This window comes from Panulirus ornatus, chromosome 9, assembly GCF_036320965.1.
Source record: "Panulirus ornatus isolate Po-2019 chromosome 9, ASM3632096v1, whole genome shotgun sequence".
NCBI lineage: Eukaryota > Metazoa > Arthropoda > Malacostraca > Decapoda > Palinuridae > Panulirus > Panulirus ornatus.
The window spans coordinates 17,945,637-17,966,562 of NC_092232.1; the positions used below are offsets into that span (position 1 = coordinate 17,945,637).

The 20,926-nt window shown below is 41.9% G+C and overlaps 1 long non-coding RNA gene across 2 annotated transcripts in view; it reads right to left on the bottom strand.

Annotated features, from left to right (window-relative positions):
* The window catches only part of LOC139750095 (uncharacterized), a 108,202-nt gene that overhangs the window by 46,830 nt on the left and 40,446 nt on the right, over nt 1-20,926 (bottom strand). The window contains exons 1-2 of one of the 2 annotated variants that reach the window (XR_011713077.1): nt 1,163-1,258; nt 111-192 (exon numbers count right to left, since the gene is read on the bottom strand). This is a non-coding gene — a long non-coding RNA (uncharacterized lncRNA). Of the gene's footprint in view, nt 1-110; nt 193-1,162; nt 1,259-20,926 lie in introns of those variants that run through there. The other variant, XR_011713078.1, reaches the window with a different exon arrangement.

The following is a 20,926-nucleotide window of genomic DNA, read 5'->3' on the forward strand; positions in this document are numbered from 1 at the left end:
TATCTTTCTTCTTTTCTTGTCTATTTTTTTCCTTTCGTTTTTTTTCCTCCCAAAGCTACTGGGAAAAAATCAGCATATTAACTAGATTAAAAATGAGATTTGCAACTTACCTTAAAACTAGTGATAAGTAACTCTGATAACTTCTCAGCGAGCGGTAGGTAATGAATTTTGCTTCACTTTCCAAGAATTAATCTGCAAAAACAGAAAAAAGATTATGTAGTTTAACCAAAATTTGGAATTGCTTCACTTTCCAAGAATTAATCTGCAAAAACAGGAAAAAGGTTATGTAGTTTAATCTAAATTTGATTTATTATAGAATTCAATAAGAAGATTATTAGGTAAAGAGGATGAAAAATGAAATTTAATAGAAATGAAAATTGCAAGATTATGATTCATATAAGACGTCTCAGAAATTTCTTTTCACCTACTTTTTGAGACTGGCCCAGACGAGGTAGACTCTCCATGGCTTATGGCGTCAGTGGAGCTTTGTTAAATAGATAGAATAAACTTTGTAATGTAGTCCACATCATTACGTGTGCGAAATTTCATGTGAAATGTTTCAGAAGGTCATGAGGAAAACATCTCAAGAGATTCACAACGAAATGGCCAACATCTGCCAAGTTTACTTGCGAGATTGAAGTGTTTATGATTGGAATGGTGGTTCCATCTTTTTAAACAAGTCTTCATGATCGTGGTTGAGACCACCATACCTGCTAGTCATCGAGTAGGAAATGGTTTGAGTTTCGGATGAATCACTAGGAACATGTACCGAAGCACCGAAACATTTCGAAGCATGCATACCGAAGCACCGAAGCATTTCGAAGCATGCTTCATAAGCATGAGGTTCAGCAGTGAGAAGTAAACGTCTCGGATGAATCAACAGGACCGAGTACCGATAGATATGCAAGTCTACTTCACGAACACGAAGTTCAGCACCAGCGAGAAATGAACATCTCGTTCTACCTAATCAGGAGGCGAAGCATCGCCGTTTAAAGTGATCTGGCGACTGGAAATAAACCGTGTGAAAGGACCCACACGACGCTGCGTCCAGCAACCTGCGTTCACTCACCAGAGACTGTGTCCTATCGAAGAACATACACATCCACTGCGTTTGAAGTCTTACCATATACACACACACCACCAAGACACAAAGGTTACTTACACTCTATATCCCCTCCCATGACGCACACTGCAGCCTTCCCTTCCCAGAAGAAGACCATACGTCGTGAACAGCGAGCGGACCATCTCTGGGTTACCGTGTTGGTATGATTTCCGAATAGAGTTTCTCTGTTCTAATTTCAACTGAACCTGAGGCAGGCGGCCGGGCGGGACCACCAGGGAGGGGGATCCTGGCTCCACTGTGTCAACACCAAACCGTGACGTCAGCGCTCGGTTGACCCCGCCAGCTCGGGGGGCCCATTTGGCTGACTCTTGATTTCCTACGAGCGCAAGGGCGTGACTTGCAGTAATGGTGCTTGATCTCTAATGCGCATTGTGATTAATGGAAATATTGTTTACGAGTTTTTCTACTCGTGTAAATGAAAGGCTTGCGGGTAATTAGGAGGGTTTTTGAAGATATAGTAAACGTCAAGCATTTCTCTGTTTGTAAATAATGAGCCTGTAGCCTGTAAATCTTGGCGACAATGAGTCCCTCTTATTCCGTCTTCTTGATTGTGGGTATTTACAGAGTAAAATATCAGGCGATGACCGTAAACTATTTTACATCTCGTTTCTCTATTTTGCTATCAGTATTCCCAAGAACAACTTGTATGTGCCGTGAAGCAGCGAGATAGCAGAAAGATACCAAAGTAAGAGTATGAATATGATACTTGCGAATGAATTTAATAAGATGATTGCTGAAAGCGAAGTTGCAAGCGCGTGTCGCATTAAACACAGTGATGACAAATGCAGCCAGGTTTATGATTTTCGTTTTCTTCATAGGGCAGATTTATATTATCATGTCAGAGACGAAAACCTGAGTTTATGTATTACGTTAACGATGTGTTTTTATTATGGTGGTGATTGCTTTACTGCAGAGGTAGGTTTAGGTAAACGGATGAGGAGCCGGGGCTGAAGGATCTTATTAAGTTGGGGTATCTGAGGAATGTTTGTGTCACGCAGGGTGTTAGGGAAGAAGGGCGAGGGGGAGCGATAGGAGTAGTCGCCTTGAGGAGGGTCGTCCAGTGGATTATAGGGTATAGGAAGTCTTCAGGCAAGGAGCCAACATGCTAGGGAAGTGTAGCACTACAGTGGATCGCCGTGAAGTACATACTGTCCAACAGACAACACACCGCCGCTTCCTCAGGCCTGCCTCCTCCACGCCAGCACCGGACTTCTGCAGACAGTCCACTCAGCCTCCACTGCCCTTTGCTGGTGGTGACCACCAGGGAATCATCACTTGAGGAGTTATCCGCTGGGTAATTAATTGATGGGAAGCTCTGCAGTGGAGAGAGGGTCGGCGGGAAATCATACACTGTGACATCTGAGATGGGGAATTATCCGAAATGGGAGATATCAGTGAGGAGTTCTTTGGTGGGGGAGTAATGAAGTGGGAAGTGCACTAGAGAGTAGCCGAGTTTAGGAGTTGCTCCAGTGTAAAGAAGGCGGTAGGTCCTTTGACTAACGGTTGGTTGCCTAGTGGCCACTTGACCGGCAGGAATCATCACCCAGTTTAAAACACATGAGTTATGTCTATTGGTGAGACATCTGATGTACAATTGGTTTCCGCATGTCCTTCGATCAGCTTTATTTCCCAGTGGCTTCCACCTACCGTTTGACTACACCACAACCCCGTATATATATTTTCATCTATGGTGACCAACATAACATCTTCGCTATCCTCGTTCCCCCCCAGTGTCTGTGCGCAACTTTTTTTTTTAATTTGCTATCCAAGAGGCCCTCATCTGCTACGTCCCATTACCACCCTCCTTTCATACTTCGTCCACCACACACACACCCACCTGACTAGACGACGAGATTGAATCTATCTCCCTCCGCCACTCTCGTTCCTATAGCGTCTAATGGATACCTCCTAGCTAGACCACCAGCCCCCGCCTCCACCTCCCATTACCAACTTGATTCTGTTAGTTACTCTGTGGACCTCGTCATGGTCGTTGGCTTGTTGTTTATCCAGGCCTATTAACTGTCAGGGCCATTAAGGCCGTCATCGTCAAGTTATAACCACCATACGAAAAATCTTTTATACCTGCTTTTTTTTTCAGGTTTAAAAGATAAACTCTGAGACCAACGTCTACACTTTCACTATGTCTATGGCTCTTGACCCGTTCGTCAAAACCCACTGTGGCGGCGACGCCTCTCCTCTCGAGAGGCCTAATTGTGTATTCATTGTTGCTGACCTGCGGCCCAAGGCGTGTGGCTCTCCCCAGCCGATTTATGATATCTATCAGACCAATCAATGGTCACCGGTCGGCCTAAATGTGAACCAAAAGCCGACGAGAAAAACCAGCCGCCTAGAGCGAACCTAATATGAGCCGTGGTCTGAAAATTGGAAGAACTATGAAACATGGATGAATATGAGCCCATCCTGAACTCTGTATACCCTGGCCTTTAATGGAAGCTCGGGCTCATTCTGTTTCAGAGAGAGCATTCAGGTTGAGGGTGAAGGTAAGATATGGGAGTCTCGACCTAATTTCGTTTCTGCCTTGATATGATTCCCTCGTGTATATGAACCCTGAGCTGATATGAACCCCAGTCTAATTTGATCTCTAATCCACTGTGATTCCTGGCCTAATGTCATCCCCAAGTCCAATGTGAGCCCTGGTCTAATGTGACCTCTGGCCTAATACAACCCCGGCCTAACGTAATCCCTAGTCTAATTTAAGCCTTGGTCTATAAAGCTGTAGTCTTTCAGTCATCATGGCGCCTTGAACTCTAGCTTAAATGAAAACCCCAGCTTGAATCAAGCTAAGCCTAACTTTAGTCCAGTTCCGATGTAACCCCACCCTAATGTAAACCTCAGCCTGAGGTTAGCGAGGCCGAGAATAAACCCAGTTCTACGGTAAACCCTAAGCTTCATTGGAATCCTGGACTGATATCACCTCCAGCTTGATTTAAACTTTGGTTTGAAAAAGTGTGTGGGGTTTATGGTTGCATGAAGGTGCAGGGACGCATGTATCAGAAGTGTGTTGGGGTGTGAGAACATGCAGGTGTTGGCGTGTGATAGTGTGGGCGTTCAGGAGAGATGGAGTGCAGGAGGCAAGGACGTGTGATGACAAAGGCGTCGGTAGCATTGGGCGTGGAGAGGTGCTGGCGCGCGTGCGTGTAGGTGTGGGAAAGTAAAAGAACATGAGTCAGTAGGTTGGCCTGAGTAGGAGCCAGGCCATGCAAGTCTGGCTGAGTGTGGATGGAGGCGTGTGTAGGTGTGGGCGTGCGTAGGCGTGTGTAGGCGTAGGCGTATAAATGCAAACGTAGTATGTAGGTTTGGGCGTGTGCACACGTATCTGTAGGAGTGAGTAAAGGTCCTGGGCTCGCCTTCCAGCCGCCTGCCCCTTCCCTGTGTAAGGTCATGACCCCCCAGAACTGGAAGTGTTCGAATGTCGGTGATTCTGCAGCAAGGGATCCGACACCTCACACTCGTTAAATTGTCTGTATTGCTAATGAGCATCAGGCTATTGGTCCAGCCTTCGAAAACCGACTCTTAATGTTCTCATCTTTTACTGATTTTCAAGTAGAATCCTTTTTCTTATCATACTCAAGCCTGCTTCATAAAAGGTAATCGTCATTGCCATGATATTACTCGAACTACTACTTCTACCTCTACTACTACTTCTACCTCTACTGCTACTACTACTACTACTACTACTACTACTACTACTACTACTTATAGCAACAATAATGCTGATAATAAATTAACACATGAATTTCAATCGGCATAAATACCAGGAGGTAAAAACATTCACATCCCTCGTAGTCTGGTGAGTTCTGATTGGCCAATTTAGGCTTTACCTCCTCTTTCATTAAGTGCCAAGTGCAGCTCACTCCCGACCCACCATACCAGCTGCTCATCACCATGTGACACGCCGTCTAGACACTTGCAATTACCCACGCCGTCTGCTGATTGGTTGCGGTACCAGACGGCTACACTCTGGTAATTACCCTCAATCATTACTCGACATTATAGATCTTTGACAGGACTGGCCTACCTTACCATTACGCGTGGATCTTAGAGATGTAGTCTGTCTGACAGATATTTTTATAACACGAGCCATTTAGAGAGATGAATTAGTCTTGAGGTCATATACATGCACAATCACCATATCTATCTATCTATCTATCTATATATATATATATATATATATATATATATATATATATATATATACATATAAACACACACTCACGTGTGTGTGTGTGTGTGTGTGTGTGTGTGTGTGTGTGTGTGTGTGTGTGTGTGAGCACTCTATAAACTTCTTATGTTCCAATATTCTTAACATCAAAGAACGTTCGCAGAATTACATTCACATGCGGGAGATCCCGGCACATCCATAACTTGTGCACGAACCAAAATTCGTTCACACTTATGTTCTAACGTATAGTTAGCCGGACTTCAGAATAAAATTAGGAAACAATCGCACACAAATACAGAAAACCTTATACATAAGCATCCACAAGTATGCGTACACACAGACATACAAATTTTTTCTGTTTCACACACACACACACACACACACACACACACACACACACGGACCTCCATGGTGTAATGGTTAGCGTTACTGACTGTGAGTCAACACGGGCAGGCCCAGGGTCAGGCCCGCATGGGATCGATTTCATGGCTGGGCAGTTGACCCACACCCAACCCAGGTGTTCATACTTTCCCTGGGGCTGGTTTAGCTAGTGTGCATGTGTGTGTGTGTGTGTGTGTGTGTATCTACATGCATAGACGTAAAGACAATGTGCATTTATACAAGGTTAGGAGACGAAGCGACACGAATGTAAAACCGTAACACACAAATAATAATCACATACACATATGCATACACACACACATATATATAAGGGCACAACTGCACGTTCCTGCTCTAAAGCTAGTTGAGAACCCAAACCAACAATACCAGTAAGGAATTATCTTAATTGGATCAGGGTTGAATTTCCATCTTGCTCAGACCACATAAAGTGAGAGTTAAAACAAAAACATCAAGAACTGCAGATGTAATACAACTTACTCCGACGGGGAACAAGAATGATATATATATATATATATATATATATATATATATATATATATATATATATCATTCTTTTCATATCTGATCTTCGTTTCTCATGTTAGCGAGGTAGCGCCAGGAACGGACGAAGAAATGCCATATCTGCTCACATTCATTCTGTAGTTGTCATGTTGTGTAATGCATCGAAACCGCAGCTGCATTACACACGTACACACACACACACACACACACACACACACACACACACACACACATATATTTTTTTTTTTTTTTTTTTTTTTTTTTTTTTTTTTTTTTGTCGCTGTCTCCCGCGTTTGCGAGGTAGCGCAAGGAAACAGACGAAAGAAATGGCCCAACCCCCCCCCCCATACACATGTACATACACACGTCCACACACGCAAATATACATACCTACACAGCTTTCCATGGTTTACCCGAGACGCTTCACATGCCTTGATTCAATCCACTGACAGCACGTCAACCCCTGTATACCACATGACTCCAATTCACTCTATTCCTTGCCCTCCTTTCACCCTCCTGCATGTTCAGGCCCCGATCACACAAAATCTTTTTCACTCCATCTTTCCACCTCCAATTTGGTCTCCCTCTTCTCCTCGTTCCCTCCACCTCCGACACATATATCCTCTTGGTCAATCTCTCCTCACTCATTCTCTCCATGTGCCCAAACCATTTCAAAACACCCTCTTCTGCTCTCTCAACCACGCTCTTTTTATTTCCACACATCTCTCTTACCCTTACGTTACTTACTCGATCAAACCACCTCACACCACACATTGTCCTCAAACATCTCATTTCCAGCACATCCATCCTCCTGCGCACATCTCTATCCATAGCCCACGCCTCGCAACCATACAACATTGTTGGAACCACTATTCCCTCAAACATACCCATTTTTGCTTTCCGAGATAATGTTCTCGACTTCCACACATTTTTCAAGGCTCCCAAAATTTTCGCCCCCTCCCCCACCCTATGATCCACTTCCGCTTCCATGGTTCCATCCGCTGACAGATCCACTCCCAGATATCTAAAACACTTCACTTCCTCCAGTTTTTCTCCATTCAAACTCACCTCCCAATTGACTTGACCCTCACCCCTACTGTACCTAATAACCTTGCTCTTATTCACATTTACTCTCAACTTTCTTCTTCCACACACTTTACCAAACTCAGTCACCAGCTTCTGCAGTTTCTCACATGAATCAGCCACCAGCGCTGTATCATCAGCGAACAACAACTGACTCACTTCCCAAGCTCTCTCATCCCCAACATATATATATATATATATATATATATATATATATATATATATATAGAGAGAGAGAGAGAGAGAGAGAGAGAGAGAGAGAGAGAGAGAGAGAGGAGTGTGTGGAAAAAAAAAACTCATTCACTTCCTGCTAGGGATAAGAGATGTGTGTTGTTGGCATAGCATTTCCAGCGGTGCTGTTTGGGAGGGAGTCGTAGGTTCTAGATACAAGAGAACAGAGGAGGGTGTCTGTGTCGGTAATGAAAATGCTTAAGGACGATATGGTGCGGGGAGGGTTAATAGTTTATGACAGTGTTAGAGAGAGGTGTGGCTGTAAGCGGAGTAAGTTTGATTGCGAGAGCTGGGCAGGGACGAAAATCATTTAGACATATAGGATGGATGAGTGAAGACAGAGTGACTAGGACAATATGTGTCAAGGGTAGAGGGAAAGAGGGGTTGAGAGGGACTGATAAGGAAAGGGAAGGATGGAGTAAAGTAGCCTTTGAGTTATCGGGACCTGACCATGCAGGAGGGTGAGAGGCGTGCATAGGATAGGTTAGGACTGAGGCAGTTGTCGCTTTATCAAGAACTACCACACAAGAACTACTCGAAACACTACTATGCATCTGAAAACACAGAGAGAAACGGAAAACCAAAGGTTGGTGGTTTGGTAAGCAAAGTCTTATGCCAAACCTTGTCATATACTTTAGGAGATGTCGATGGCCATAATAAAAGATTCACCAAAATCCGTAAGAATGAGGACCCACGAAAACTGGGCCACTTAGGAGAGATCACCATTAGGATTGTGCTGCGACAGCTGTTCCGGTGATCTCGAAGAAGGGAATGAGATTCTAAGTGTTGAAAAAAGTGGGAGTTAAGTAGAGTTTCAAAGACTCTGATGATAGGAAAAGTGAGAGTGATGGGACGAAAGTTTGAAAGGCTAGAATGGCTTCCTTTTTAGGGAATGGGCTCTGCTCAAAGCATACCTCCAAGATGGTAAAGTGAGGGTTTTGAGACAGAGGCGAAATAGTCGAGCAAGGAGTGGAGTTAGTTCAGATATACACTCCTGAGGAACATAAGTAGGTATGCTGTCTGGTCCGTATGCATTCTTGACCTGTAGCTAAGAGGAGCGGGACAGAGGGAGCAGAACTGAAGGCAAAATCGTGCAAAGTGGCGTTCAAGGTAATTAACGTACCAAAAATGAGGTATCTTATCAGATGGAGAGTTTGATATAGTTTGATCAGGTCGGAGAAGACGTGGAAATATTGAATGACAGAGTACGATGGAAACGCTTTTAGTTAAAAGATCAGAGAGAGAGAGAGAGAGAGAGAGAGAGAGAGAGAGAGAGAGAGAGAGAGAGAGAGAGAGAGAGAGAGAGAGAGAGAGAGATTTATCATTCGAAAAAGAGAAGTCAAATCGGCACACTCTAAGCATACTTGACCCTACAGGCAACAGACCTGCAATCATTCTGAGCAAAAATGAATGTAGAAATTTGATTCAGTGGATGATGATTAGTTCCCGATTTGCTACGTTCTGTGCCTCCTGATGCATCAAGTACCAGAAAAGGAGCGATCAGAGGATAGAGGTCTAGGAGAAGGGAGTGAAGTAGGAATTCTTCCTATCCACGGTGACTTCTTAGTTCTGCGTTCAGCACAACTGAAGACTTCCCACCCGGCAAGTAAGAACTTGGTCCCAAGGACCAGTACTGCTCTGTGGAGGGATCGTATGGGACAGAGGTGACCTATAGATAGAAAAAAGATCAAACATGTCAGGTGAGTGATCGCGGTAATCAGAAACTCGTATTGATTGTTTCAGTATTTGTTCCAGGCCGTTAACGAGGTAATGAATGAAGGCCTCGACTCCATTGGGATCATCCCATTTGGAAGTCAGCGAATCTGTGTGTGAATCTGTGTGTTTTACATTAAAATCGCTGGACCTGGAGATAGGAACGCTTCATGGCAGACGGACAAACAGTCGAAGATTGGCACATAGTTGGTGGAGTTGTAGGGAAATATGTGACGTATAATAGCAAGTGTTAGAGGGTACAAAATATTTTTTAGCTGAATGATAATGTAACTTGGAAGACTGAAGATGATATGAAGCGAGGAACTGGTGTCTCTGTACTATTGTCAACACAGACGATGCCCTTGGAGCGGAAAAAGAAAAGATGGTGGAGATCATAGTCTTCGACTGTTGGGTTTCATAAAAAAAAAAGAAAAAGGGAAAGGAGACAAATGGTGTCCAACAGTGACGAGATCGGATCTGATGCCGTGAATTTTGCACAAGTGGGTAGAGAAAGAGTTGGATCTTTGAGCGATGATGATGAAGGTGGGGTGGGTGAGTCCCCGGTCTCCAGATGTCGATCAAGAGGACTCCAAGAATCGCTCAGTCCTCCTTGATCGGTGGCGCCTTCTGGACTAAACGCCAGGAACGTAACATTTTGCTGTACTCTTGTGTGTTTGTTATAAAAGGAAATCTGGACACTTAGAGCAAAGTTCCTTGTAAGTCATGTGTTGTTCAGTGTTATATGTGTAAGATGGAGAGAGTGTGTTTGTGACTTACGTTCTAGTAGCCCACGTGTAGGTGAGGTAGAAAGAGGAAACGGCAACTTGGTCGAAGAAGGGGAAGTGACAGCCACTGCAGTGCTGGGTTGATACTCCACCGTCACTACCCTTCTTATACATCAGACAATTGAGCCTCCTTGGTACTACCTCATCCCTGCTACTTACTGCATTGATGTGTTCTTTAACCTCATTTCTTGTTTACCTGATTTCTTTTAAGCATTTCTTGCTAGACTTATGGAAGTGATCTCCATAGTTTTTACGTACCCTAGTCTCTCTGTGTCACCTCTATGACTGCTACAAGACATATAGAGTGTCGCATGTTACCGCGTTTGGCTCCCCGTCTAGGTTCTTATCCTAGCACGAACTGCTACATTACCGAGCTCCAACCAACAATTGGAATATACTCCAATCCCTTTCCTTATCTGAAACTGCAAAGTATCTAATTTCACCTTCAAGATAGCTTGAATGCGATAACATTGTGCACTTCTGCATGCAAAATGTAGTTGACTTATTCTTCAAGTATGGTAAGAAACCATAATAACTTTGAGTTATGTCGTTCCAAGAAATGAATTGATATCTTTGTACAATTCTGATCTGCTTTCATTCTCTGGTCTTAATGCCGTTTTAACATTGGTTGATCGTGTAAACTGTCGGCGATAAAAGAGTGAGAATTCACTGAAGCTAAACTGTCGATCTTAAATGATGGACTCCCTCAGACTAAGCAAGAAGGTCCTTGACACGACTATATATATCTCTCCCTCCGGCCACTGACGATAATACAGCCTTACTGAAGGCAACATGTCTTTCACGGTGTCAAAACGGCAATAGACCAGAGACAAAAGAAGGGGCCCTACAAGTGCAAAACCCTCTCCCTACAGCACAAAGAGGTAATTATATATATATATATATATATATATATATATATATATATATATATATATATATATATATATATATATATATTCAAAGGCACTACAGAAGTATAAATGGCATGCAAGAAGCGCGTGGCAGCAGCAGCGGCAGGTGCGGTGGTAAGAGTGTGGGTAGCAGGTAGGGTACGGTATGCGGGCCACCTCCGTCTCTGCCAGCTTCTCTTGTCGTCTTTACTTGATGTGGACGCGCCGGGGTACGATACATTTGTTTACATTTCCCTCGGGAATGCAACCCGAGGGGGCGCGGCTACGCCACACTTGCTGCCGTGTCCTTCACTCGCTGCCTCTGATATACAATGATATTACACTGCACTTGCTTCAGAAACATCCCTGTAATGTATATGCACGTCTCTTGCGCCGCTATTATAAGATTGTAAGCGCGTGCGTCAAAGGAGGGTGAAAACAGATGAGTGTTGCCGGAGCGAGACACACACAACTTTGTCGTGTCGTAAAACAGAAAACGCAGAAGTTTGGTAATCTGGGTGATATAAACAGACAGCTCTACAACACGACTGCCACTACCGCGTATCCTATAATATACCGCCATTCATTCCTATCTTACGATCGCATCATCCCTGAATCACAGCTTAGTCGCCGAATCTGTCTATAGGACACGCAGGCTTGAGAAATCCTTACAGCATGCGAAGGCATCGGTTCATAGTCTTGTGTTTTCTATTGTGTTCAGTTGATATCATTTGCTTGGTGTCTTCTCGTGCCGCCTCAGACGCCGCTTGGCTGTAAATGTCACATTATGAGACAGGTACAAGAAACTCTCAGCTGAGAACGTCACGTTTCGTTTTCATTATCATCATTATTATTATTATTATCATTATTATCATTATTATCATTATTATTTTCTATGGCAGCTGAGATGGTACTGGCAAATGAATACCCTAATTAAGGCCTTTTCATTAATGCTCTTGGTCCAGCTATGCAATGCTACATTCCTCTCCAACTCCAAACCAGTTCTTACAACTCTGAAAACTGTTCCATCAACAGGGCGTAGGCCGATAACAGTGGCCTACGCACCCAATTCCCATGGATAACTTCACATGTCGGACATAAGCGTCATGACCAGGTAGATAATCTCACTAAATATGCCTGTTTGCTCTCCGGCTCCTACGCCAGACTTGGTCTAACTGAAGGCTTCGTCCACGCTGACTGAACCACATTTCCCCTCGAGGAAGAAATCCACTTGAGAGATTATGGAAGACTAAGTAGCTCTAGTATTGAATACTGTGATCATATTAGGCTAAAGAGGCATCAGTATGGAAGGCATCGGACCCATCTAAGACAATGTGGTATTGCAACTGCCAGAATACGCCTAGGGTACAGGGACATACATGTGGCAAGTCGCGAGAAACCATGATCCTGAACATAGCCAAATGCCGATTCTGTTCTGCATCTGATGAATATGAACGAGGACACCACATCAATAAAAGTCCACAATCAGTGATTTCAGATCTTAAGGGCTCCTGTTTCGAAGCTTTGAGATTAACGATAGTAATATCCTTGAAAATACTCTAACAGTATATCCAAAATTCGCCATATCCTGAGCTATGTAAACACCTGGTGTAATTATGCCTAGTTCAGGCACGTCCTGTAACTGACTGCGCTGTCCAGACTGTAATGTACCTCAGCCTTCTTTGTATTCTTGTCGGCGTTAACAACATGCCCAGTACCAATATATTCTGTAGCGGCACAACCCATATGTAATGTATCTTTGACCTTTCGCATTGTTGTCATTGTTAATGACTGTACGCTACGTAGCTGTGTTCAGTTTCAAAGACACACTTGTGATTGTATGTAACTTGTTTGTGTAATGTAACTGTAATGTTAAAACGATGATTTGTATACGTATGACATATTGTAATCTTGCTTTATATGACACAAATATTGTTACCTATGTTACTTTCATTACCACTTATTATCCTTTAATTACATATCATGTATTTGATGTATCCTAGACTTCCCTATCCCTCTGACAGGATGGGGTCCCTGGGCCCCATTCGGGCACACCTCTCACACTCCTTTGTCGATGTATTGTACCCACTGTACGCTATGGACTGGCCTCCATTCACACGTAGATATATGCCTTACACCTATGCTATCACTAAACTATTTTCTCTATGTATAGATAATAAAGATTCTAGAACGAAAAAACTTAGTATAGGTCAGATGGCCAGTTCATCGAAAAGGCTCTAGGGGAGGATGAACAGCTGGGTTGACTGTAGATCAACTGCCACAACCTATGCGCTTGGACCCTGGCGGCCCGTGAGTGCGTCATGGTCAGCAAAGTCTGATATATATTTTTTTCTTACATTACCTTAAATTTTTCAGGAATCGCTAAGCCAAGCAACAATGGGGAAAGGCTCCACAATTCAAGAATAAATCAAATATGCAAAACGTATTAATCGAATCGTCCTCAATTCAACGAACGAAACTGATGAAATCATACAAATCATTTGAGCGAAAGTATTGAAACTTACCCTAGGCTAAGAGCACCAGCCGAGCTTGGGGAAATAAAGCTTATCTTTGTAATTGTTTGCCCTTAATTCGCATCAGCTTGAGTGAGAAGACCGAGATACCACATGCTTTTCACGTCAGCTGATACGAAGGGTTAATGATACGGGTCTAGACCGGTGACGCAACTCTTGCGAACACGCAATGTCGCAGGGCACAAGTACAACAAATTTACGAGACAAAAAGATAAGAACCGCTCCGGTGACGTAACTCTTGCGAACACGGGATGTCGCAGGGCACAAGGACAACATACTCACGAGACAAAAAGATAAGAATCGTTCTAGAAGAAGAAGAAGAAGAAGAAGAAGAAGAAGAAGAAGAAGAAGAAGAAGAAGAAGAAGAAGAAGAAGAAGAAGAAGAAGAAGAAGAAGAAGAAAAGGAAGAAGAAGAAGAAGAAGAAGAAGAAGAAGAAGAAGAAGAAGAGGAAGAGGAAGAAGAAGAAGAAGAAGAAGAAGAAGAAGAGGAAGAGGAAGAAGAAGAAGAAGAAGAGAAAGAAGAAGAAGAAGAGGAAGAAGAAGAAGAATCAGGTTTCAAAACCTCTCCTTCCTAACAAATATAAAAGCGTTTGTAGTACCAAGATTCAGACAGATGCCATAAAGATTTAGAAATGCGTCGTAATGACGAGGAAAGAAGAGATTTTTTTCTTTTTTTCGGTACAACCGCTTTGGTGAAGGAGACAAGGTGTATTTCGTGTTTCGAAAACATATATTGATAATGGCAAAAAATTACTATGAAATGATCTCTTGAAAGGCTGATAACAACCTTCTGTGGGTGCATTGTATATATGTATATATATATATATATATATATATATATATATATATATATATATATATATATATATATATATATATCCCAGTAAGTGCATGAGAATAAAGACATTTCATTTAGACAAAACCACCAAAGAGAGAGAGAGAGAGAGAGAGAGAGAGAGAGAGAGAGAGAGAGAGAGAGAGAGAGAGAGAGAGAGAGAGAGAGAGAGAGGGCTGGGTGTCTGGGGAGCAGGGGACGTCCATGCATACAACAGCAGCGGCCAGATTAAGGTCCTGCCAGGGTGAGGGCAGTAAACACTCCTCCACACCGACCTAATGAGGTGGGAGGGTGGGTTGTCCAGTGGTGATGTGAAGCGCGTGAAGACCACCATCAAGACTCTGAGTTACTGACCATGAAACCTGTTTACTGTCCTCTTGAAGATGGTCTTCAATCTTCTCTCAGCCATGTATTACATGTATGTATGTATGTATGTATGTATGTATGTATGTATGCAAACACATATGTTTATATTTATACAAGCATCTACAAATGATACATTTTCTCTCTACATCTATCTATCTATCTATATATATATATATATATATATATATATATATATATATATATATATATATATATATATATATATATATATATATTCCTAAAAGTCCACAGGGAAAATGAAACACGATAAGTTCCCAAGTGCACTTTCGTGTAATAATCACATCATCAGAAGAGAGAAAAATAACAGTCAGTTGATATACAACGAAGAGACGTAGCTAGGACGCCATTTGATAAACATGCGATTGTCCAAGACAGACAACGAGCGTATCATAAACTTATCATTTTACAAATTTTATCAATAACAAAGTTATCCAATTTGTATAGACCTCACTGATATTAAGATTATGATTATTTGTGTATTCAATAATAGAAGATTCAATGATATTTCTCGTGGTAATAGAGCTATTAGAGTTAATAACTGAGATGGCATTATTCCATTCAATACAGTTGAGTAAGGGAGTGTCTTGGCAGATTTGATGGAAGGGATTAGCTCTTGGTGCTGCAGGATTTGGATGTAAGATTGGATGATGATCCAATTACGGGTATGATTCTTAGGCCTGGAATCCCTAGTGTAATTGAATACTGGGAAGAAGCTTGACAAGTCATGTCATGAGAAGGGGGGGGGGGCTAGTGATCAGCAATACATGGTTTAAAAGAGGGTGCATATGTAAGTACGATGTCAATGTGTTGAGAGAGGGGCGCCAAGTGGAATGCCTGATCATCTCTTGGCAGGTTTAGGGAAAGATGAAAAGTGGGGAAGAAGTGGTGAATGTAAAGGGAGCTTGGAGAAGTAGCTTGGGTGAAGATACCATGAGAGGTTGAATGACGAATGGCTTAAGGTGAGAGTAAATGAAACTCAGGGAGTGGATGAGAGGTTGAAGATGTTTAGTAGAGCATTGCTTAAGTGTGCCCTTGAAGTGTCTGACGTGCGGCAAGTGGGAAAGGGACTAACGGAAGAGTGTAATAAATGGTAGAATGACATGAATGATTGGAAGGATCAAAAGTAAAAAAGCGGACAAATAAGAGATTAAGAGGGAGAATCTTGATGAGATGCAGAAAAATGTAGGAAAATGTTTGGGAAAAAGTGTTTGGTGAAAGAAGAGGAGGTAGTGAAAGCCTTGCATGTGATGGAGTGTCCCAAAGCTGCAGAAGTTGATGAGACTACAGCTGAGCTTCTCATTAGAAGCAGTGACACTGTTTTTGATTCGTTGGTTAGGCTGGACGTTTTTATAGCCCAAGGTAAGGTGTCTTAAGACTGGGAGATGGCGTATATAGTGTCCTTGTGTATAAAGGCAAGAAGGACAATAATAAGTGTTTGAACTGTAAAGGTATAGTCTGTTGAGTATAGCTGGTAAGGTGCATGGAAGAATTGTGATTGAGAGGGTTGTGGAATGTCTAGCGGATCTGACTAAGGAGGAGCAGTGTGGTTCCAGGAGAGGCATACAGTGTGTGGACGAGGAGTTCACTCTGAAAAATATGTACGAAGAATACTTGGACAAAGCGAGTGACCTGTGTGTGGCATTGCTGGATCTCGAGAAAGCGCATGATATGGATGACAGATGCGTTGTGTAGAGTACCACGAATGTATGGAGTGAATGAATAGCTACTAAACGTCAGGCAGTAAGGAGTTTTTACCAGGGACAAAGACAAGTGTATGGGTAAGAAGATAGAAGGGCGATCAGTCCTTATTGAAGGTGATGTGACCATGGCTGTTTGATCTGTCTATGTACGGGGTTATAAGTGAGGAAAATGAAGTGGACTTAAAGTGAGAGGTAGGCCTACAGTAAGCTTGGGGAGGCGTGTGAGATGAATCAGGTTTTGTTTCTGAACGAAACTGGATTTTGTGGCAGACTAAAGGGGGGAAACTCCTAAAGCTGGTGACAAAGTTTGAGAGAGTATGGAAAAAAAAAGAGTTTGAGAGTAAAGTGAACAATAGTAACGAACAAAGGTGCAGCAGGGAGGGAGACGGGAATTTGATGGTACATATTAGCTGGGAGGACTGTAGGAAAGTCGAGCGCTTTATGTAACTGGCAGTGGACGTGGCAGTGGACTGAAACGTGGGGACTGAAATACACCACTGGTTGGAAGAGAGGGAAGGAGGGTCATAGTTCTGAATGCAGTAAGGAACATATGGAAGGAGAGGTCGGTGTCTGCAAATATGGGTATGTTTGAAGGCATAGTATTCTCGACAGAGTTGTATGGATTTGAGTCTTAGGTCATGGAAATAAAAGGAAAAGGATGAATGTGTTGGAAGTAAATTGCTTGAGGACGATATGTAGTGTATGGCGGGTTGATTGTATGAGTGACAGTGTAAGAGGAAGGTGTACTGAGAGGGTAGACTAGAGTGTGATGAAATGGTTCGCATTTATGAAGAGAACCAGCGAAGAAAGATGGACTAAAAGGATCTATGTGTCAGACTTGGAGGGAGTAAGAAGGGTGGGAGTCACCAAGAAGGAGAGGGAAGAATGAAGGAAAGGATCCTCTGGAGTATCGGGGCTTGAACACTTATGAAGGCGAGAGGCATGCAATGGATAGAATGAATTCCATCCATGTAGGGTATCGGGATAGTCGTCCTGTCAGTGGGTCAAACTAGGACATTATGATAAACAAAAGAGTAACCTCTATGGCCTGGCTGTAGATTACTGGCTGTAGTCTGAATATATCTCAGCATGACAACTGCAAATTAGGAGTAAGCACATGAAGCCAGTGCTTGTTCGTTCCTAACCAAATTTTGTTTAAGTAGAGAGCCACTAGACTCCTCCCAACCAGACCACTCTAAACGAACCACCAACCCCCAAGTAGACATAAAAAGCTTGCCCATGCCTCACATTTCCATAACCTCTACTTAAAGATCCCTTCACCGCCAACAGATTACTTCAACCCACCGGACATACAACCATCAGAGACCACACTCTTCAAACGAACAAGAGTTACACTCTCCCGCTTACGCTCGGGACATCACCCAACACTGCAAACACCGTTTCAACATATCTTCATTCCCAAGATGCAATTACCATAAAGAAGACACCGATCTCTTACTACGTAATTATCCAACACTATGTGCACAAAGACGCACACACTGCATCGCAAAGCTTTACGACCTATGGTCCCAACCAATGGACCTGACCAGCTCCCTGGGTGCTGCAGGAGCCCCATAAGGATAGAAGAGACCTCTGGGGCAGGAGGGCAAAGTATCTCTCTCTCTCTCCTTCCCTCCATCCCTCTCTCTCTCTCTCTCTCTCTCTCTCTCTCTCTCTCTCTCTCTCTCTCTCTCTCTCTCTCTCTCTAGTGGTTCATGATGCGGTACAAACGCCAGTGGCCTGTGGAGGGGCAGGAAGGTACAGGTGAAGCTTTGGACCGATAATTAATGGCCCAGGAAATGAGAGGCGGATGGCCTCTATGTCCTCAAGGCACAGTTTCGCACCTGCGGTTCGTGGACGAGACAATTAAAATTGCTGTAGGTATGACAACGTGCAACCCGGTAATGATGGTGGCACATTACTCTTTCAGTTCTTTATGAAGAAGTCACATACATCTCAAGTCCTTTATGATGAAGTGACATAAATTGCAAGTCCTTTATGATGGATTCCCATATATCTCTAAAGCCTTTGTAAGCGAATTCACATCAATCTTACGATCACTACAGTAATGATGCGGCATAAACGTAGAATTATCTATTTCATTTGAATTTTTTTTTTTATATTTACCCCTTAAAAGTCTAGTCTGTCCCTCTAGCCTTTTTTTTTTTCAGTTACTTATAATGTTTTTACTGGTATCTATGAACTATCACCAACATATACGAAGTCAGAGGATCGAAATTTTTGCGACATGGAAGAAATATATTTGAGTTTATCATAAATCTGACATCGAGAGTTTGGCTTCTCTGATACCTTTCATACATTCGAAGGAAATTTTATGGCACTAGGTATGCATAGAGGAGGTAGGGATGACGTATAGATAAAGATGGCTTCAAGATTTGTATGCAAATATGGATGGAAAACAGTCTGTGTTCATTTAGTGATCAGACACATCACGTACATCTCAGAAGTACAGGCTACACTTGCAAGTGTACATGACTAAATAATACGCTACAAGAGTGGTCGTGGACGTCAGATGTAGGCGAAGGTCATGTATAATACCTGCGAATACTGGAAGGACATGAAGAACGAAATGGAATGGTGGAATTCACATGAGAGGAAAATAGGTTAAAAGACATAGAGACATACACACTGACTCAAATTAGCAACGACAGTTGAGGGGTGTTACCGGACTCCGCCTGCTCGAGGTTACACCGTGAGTGAAAAGTCACCTTTGGTGAGGCTGTATCATTAGGAGTATAGTCTCGTCAGAGAGCTCCTCACTCTAAAGGAGTCTACATTTCCCTGCTACTGGAAGTACAGCAGCCTTGGGCTGCAGGAGTCCTTTAGAAAGAGGTTCATGGGTAATACCAGGACTCTTATAGAAATTGGTCCTGGAGGAATAAATAATGATGATAATGATATTAATGATAACAATATTGATATAACAAAATAATGATAATAATGATGATAATAATAATGATAAAATAATCATGATAATAATATTGATAATAATAATGATAATAATAATGATAATAATAATTAATAATAATAATAATAATAATAAAAATAATAATAATAATAATAATAATGATAATAATAATAATGATAATAATGATGATGATAATAATAATGATAATAATAATAATAATAATAATAATAATAATAATGGTAATAATAATAATGATAATAATAATGATAATAATAATGATAATAATAATAATAATAATAATAATAATAATAATAATAATAATAATACGAATAATAGTAATAATGATAATAATAATAATAATGATGATAATGATAATAATGATGATGATAATAAATGACAGGAGACCAGTGAACTACAACGATTCCTAAGGCGTTAACACAGTTGGCTTGAGGGAGCAGCCATGTCTAACCCTAGGATGCTCTCTCCTATATCCAGTCATCTTCGTTTTCTTTGTCCTCCCGTCACGCCTCGAGACTACTTGAGAGAAGAGGGAGTGGGTACCTTCTTGATTCCCCTTGAGTGTGTATGTTCGTGTTGGGTACGCCTCCACTCAAGGTACTTGAGGAATGACTTGGCAGTGAGAAAACTCAAGGGAGACTTCACGTCCGCCTCTTCCCTATCTACCAATTTTGATTCAAATTATCTTTAGTTCTATGACGTAACTGTGATTCGTTTTCTTAATGTTTAGGATACTTTCGGGAAAACACTAAGGAAACGTAAGGTATATATATATATATATATATATATATATATATATATATATATATATATATATATATATATATATATATATATATATATTCTTTTTTTTTTTATTTATCTATTTTGCTTTGCCGCTGTCTCCCGCGTTAGCGAGGTAACGCAAGGAAACAGACGAAAGAATGTATATATATATATATATATATATATATATATATATATATATATATATATATATATATATATATATATATGTACACAAAGTTCCTCTTGCTTCACGTCCAAAATATTTGAGTTTGTGTACAGATACAACAAGATAGAGTGTATAAATACCACGTGAAGATCGAGTCAGCTGCGTTGTTGCGATCGGTTGTATATCAATACAGAGACTATGCTGAGCTTATCTCTTACTTTATAAGCGAGACATACATCTTAAAACTAAGCTTTGCTGCCGGAAATTGAACACCACAGCTGTGGTAGTGGGTCGGGCAGCCAGCACCTGTGGTGCAAGATGTGTAACAAACTTCCTTGTGATCTTAAGCGAACACCTGGCCCTGAGGATATGTTAGATGTAGAAACTTTGGGTTCTAGTTCTCTTGATATTCCAAGAACGTATGTTTTTCCCTCGGTTAAAGCGAGTAATTACTACAACAAGTGAAAAAAGGAGAATTCAGGTTTTATTTCAAAGTACATTTGTTACACATCTCTCCGGAGACGAAACCTTTTAGCAATATAGGTGATCATGTCCTCAGGGCACAGGAGTGGCTTTCGCGTTGGTATTCACACCTTTTATTCTTCCACTGACAAAAATTAGCGAAAGATAGTGACATCAGTGTGTAATAGCTGGAAAATTAGCGAAAGACAGTGTCAT